Genomic DNA, 4,569 nt, shown 5'->3' on the forward strand with positions numbered 1-4,569 from the left:
ATTGAAGATGACTTTTGTTTTGTTTCTTGTGAATGCTTAAAAGGGTCAACAGGTCTCACATAAGTGGTGACATTTGTGAGAATATGTTATTTTGTAAATCCTTAACACCTTTACCCATTTTGGTCTTGTATAATGTTAGTGAGAGATCATTTCGTGGACATTACATCCACTTGTTCATTATGTGAAGCATATCGTTTGGGAGATACTATAGGGTCTGTGAGATGGATCTAACGATCTCTTTTCCAAATTCCCCGATAAGCATCATGGAATATAAAAAATTGGACTTTGACTCAAACAGAAACAAATTTCATTAGTAGAAATATCTCAATAGATATAAATTATAAATAAGAATTAAAAAAATCACAACCAATTGATTTGAATACTTATATAAACTATAATTTAGAAAGTGTTAAGTTTTATGACAACCCACACATTTACTTTATTATTGATTTTGTTGTCACTTTAAAAGTTGATTTGATTGTATGATTCTTCAAATATATGTTTAATAGTAAAAAATAAATTGAATGTATATTTAAAAAATAATAATTTAATTGATACTAACTAAGTGATGATAAATTAATTGCCTAATTTTAAAAATGTCAATATATTTGGAGAATGTTAAACGTTATGACAAGTAACACTTTTTATTTTATTTTTTATTTTGTTGCCACTTTAAAAATTAACTTGAAAGTATGATTATTCAAATATATGTTTAATAGTAATAAACAAATTTAAATTGAATATATATGTATAATGTTAGTGAGAGATCATTTCGTGGACATTAGATCCACTTGTTCATTATGTGATGCATATCTTTTGGGAGATACTATGGGGTCTGTTAGATGGATATAACAATCTCTTTTCCAAATTCCCCAATAAGCATCATGAAATATAAAAATTAGACTTTGACTCAAACAAAAACAAATTTCATTAGTAGGAATATCTCAATAGATATAAATTATAAATAAGAATTAAAAAAATCACAACCAATTGATATGAATACTTATATAAACTATAATTTAGAAAGTGTTAAGTTTTATGACAACCGACACTTTCACTTTATTTTTGATTTTGTTGTCACTTTAAAAGTTTATTTGATAGTATGATTCTTCAAATATATGTTTAATAGTAAAAAATAAATTGAATATATATTTAAAAAATAAATATTTAATTGATACTAACTATGTGATGATAAACTAATTGATTAATTTTAAAAATGTCGATATATTTAGAGAATGTTAAGCGTTATGACAAATAACACTTTTATTTTATTTTTTATTTTGTTGCCACATTAAAAATTAATAGTAAAAAATTAACTTGAGAGACATTGAAGATGACTTTTGTTTTGTTTCTTGTGAATGCTTAAAAGGGTCAACAGGTCTCACATAACTGGTGACATTTGTGAGAATATGTTGTTTTGTAAATCCTTCAAACCTTTACCCATTTTGGTCTTGTATAATGTTAGTGAGAGATCATTTCGTGGACATTAGATCCACTTGTTCATTATGTGATGCATATCTTTTGCGAGATACTATGGGGTCTGTTAGATGGATATAACAATCTCTTTTCCAAATTCCCCGATAAGCATCATGGAATATAAAAAATTAGACTTTGACTCAAACAAAAACAAATTTCATTAGTAGGAATATCTCAATTGATATAAATTATAAATAAAAATTAAAAAAATCACAACCAATTGATTTGAATACTTATATAAACTATAATTTAGAAAGTGTTAAGTTTTATGACAACCGACACTTTTACTTTATTTTTGATTATGTTGTAACTTTAAAAGTTGACTTGATAGTATGATTCTTCAAATATATGTTTAATAGTAAAAAATAAATTGAATATATATTTAAAAAATAAATATTTAATTGATACTAACTAAGTTATGATAAATTAATTGCCTAATTTAAAAAATATCAATATATTTGGAGAATGTTAAGCGTTATGACAAATAAAACTTTTATTTTATTTTTTATTTTGTTGCCACTTTAAAAATTAACTTGAAAGGATGATTATTCAAATATATGTTTAATAGTAAAAAACAAATTTAAATAGAATATATATGTAAAAAAATTATAATGTAATTGATACTAAATAACCAATGATAAATAAATTAGATTAATTGAAAAATATCATTATGTTGAGAGTGAAATTTAAACCACGCCCTTTCGGACCAGAACCTTAATCTCGCGCCTTAGACCAACTCGGCCTTCTCAACTAATTGTGATATTTTCGAAGCATTTTTTAAATAGTTTGTGTTATATGCATGCAGTGGTCGTGTTAATCTTTATGTATTATTCCAATTATTTTTTTGTATCCGTGATAAGCTAAGTAAGTGGTCTTTAGGAATCTCATATGTGAAAAGTGATGATTTGACCGTACTTAATCAATCAATATATATAATTTTAGTCCTCTCTTAAAGTGCCTCAATCTTCTGCCTATAGTGGTGGTTATATACATTGTTTCATTAGAGTTAGGTAGATAGTTATTTTTTTATATTGTTTCATTACACATGCAAAAAGTTAAGTTTGAGTTTCTTCTGGAATAAGAAATGTTTTACTTTTAGGGTTGGGGATACAAGAGTCTGAGAATTAAAAAAGTGTCAACTAAAACAATTTATAGAAGTTAGAAAAATTGTAACAATGTTAAAACTTAGAGATTCGGCAAAAAGAAAAAGGAAAAATGAAAGTCAAAATTCTAACTACACATCAGTTAATACAAAAAGAAGAATATGTAAGAATAGTGTAAAAATAGGAGGATAGTACGTACTTAACTCCAAGGAATTAAACATATTCGCCAAATATATCCCACCTTGGCATAAGTCAAGTTGCAACCTGTGAAAAAACTCAAAAGCATGTTTTCGAATAAAAAAGTGACAAATTTTTAGAATTCTTAAAAATTCAAAAGTTTGATGTTGATTGCGTTGGAATGAGTGTTTACCATATTGTTTCAACATGAGTGAACGGTGAGATTGAGAGGAGGTTGAGTATACAAAAAGTTGAAGAAAAGCTCTTTTATATTATATATGATTTAAGTAATAAATTAAAGTGATAACTCAATAATAATTGGTGTCTGTCATTGGTTTGGTAAGTATAAAGTTTTTGAGGAAGATGACAATTATGAACAAGTTCCTTGAAGATAAGCAATAGTACATGCGATGAAACAATTAATGAATATCTCAGAGGTATATACTTTGATGATAGTGATGAAGAACTAATTAATATATTTGATATTGTTTTCAGTGCATATGCGAGTCAAACTAATAAAACACATAATGTTGAGGGTGTTACGACCACCAACGAACCACCACCACCACGTGGCTTTATTACATAAAAGATGGAAAAACATTTTATAGAAGATAAGTACATAACTGATAAACTTGGTAATGCAATATAGGATGTTAGTGGTGAAGATAATTATACTCTAATTATATATAATGAAGAATATGTCACGACTAAGAATTTTAAATTTAATATTTGAATGGAATTCTCCTGACTGAGGAATTTCAAACACGAAATACGCAAGCATTACATGTTTCCAAAATAATGCTATGATGTATAGGGTGGTATGCAAGCATAAAAATAAGTGTGACTATATTGTCTTGTGTAGTAGAGTAGTAAGAACAACAACGTTAAACATGAATAAATTATCTTTCTATCGCAAATAAGGAATAGTATTCATCAATAAAAATGTCACGATATATTGGGTTGAACAAGTAAATTTTTGACAAACTCAATAATAATACCAAGATGATATTAACCGAGGTGGTGACACATATAAGAATAATGTATGTAATTGAGATCCCTAATTATAGGATATTTAAGGCAAGATAAAATGCTAGATTTTTTTTGGATGAATCTCTAGCAAGAAATTGAAACCTACTTTATATAGTATATGAGTATTATAAACGGGCAGTGTGTAAAATAAGGAAGTAATAATAATTGATAGGTTTTCGACAACTTGCACATGTGGCCTAATGGTTAAGGCGTTTGACTTCTAATCAAGCGATTGTGGGTTCGAGTCCCACCAGGTGTGGATAGTATTAGTTCTCTCTCTCTCTCTCTCTCTATATATATATATATATATATATATATATATATATATATGTCTCAGAAAGATAAGGAGACATTCAAGGAGTACACCCAGCGTTGGAGGGAGTTGGCTGCCCAAATCCACCACAGATACCAGAACCACTTCCTTGGTGGTATAAACCTGAACTTCGCTGTGCTTTTCACTAGGGTGCACCTAGGCACGATATTGAGAACTTTTTGCCCGCTCATGGGAATACCTCAGTGAATATGGTGGACGGTTGTCCTGGTGAGTACAAAGTTTAGGGACATCCAGCGCTTGATGGATGAAGGCATGATCCAAATTTGTCAATCTCGTCATGAAGATGACGATGTTAATGTCATTGTTCCTGTTTTCAAGCAACCAGAGCGTTTGGTGATCCAGTATGATAGCAGTAGTAACCAGAATGTCAGCAATAGATAAGTTTCGTCGTTAGTAATATGGTTAGCAAGCCCGGTCCTGTATGCATCTAATAAGGTTGTACCATATCAA

The 4,569-nt window shown here is 28.6% G+C and overlaps 1 non-coding gene across 1 annotated transcript; it reads left to right on the forward strand.

Moving 5' to 3' along the window:
• The first annotated feature begins 3,971 nt into the window (after positions 1–3,971).
• Positions 3,972–4,044, forward strand: TRNAR-UCU (transfer RNA arginine (anticodon UCU)). Its single transcript has one exon. It is a non-coding gene; the product is annotated as a tRNA-Arg (tRNA).
• Positions 4,045–4,569: the final 525 nt, after the last annotated feature.

Source organism: Lathyrus oleraceus, chromosome 2 (genome assembly GCF_024323335.1).
Source record: "Lathyrus oleraceus cultivar Zhongwan6 chromosome 2, CAAS_Psat_ZW6_1.0, whole genome shotgun sequence".
Taxonomy (NCBI): domain Eukaryota; kingdom Viridiplantae; phylum Streptophyta; class Magnoliopsida; order Fabales; family Fabaceae; genus Lathyrus; species Lathyrus oleraceus.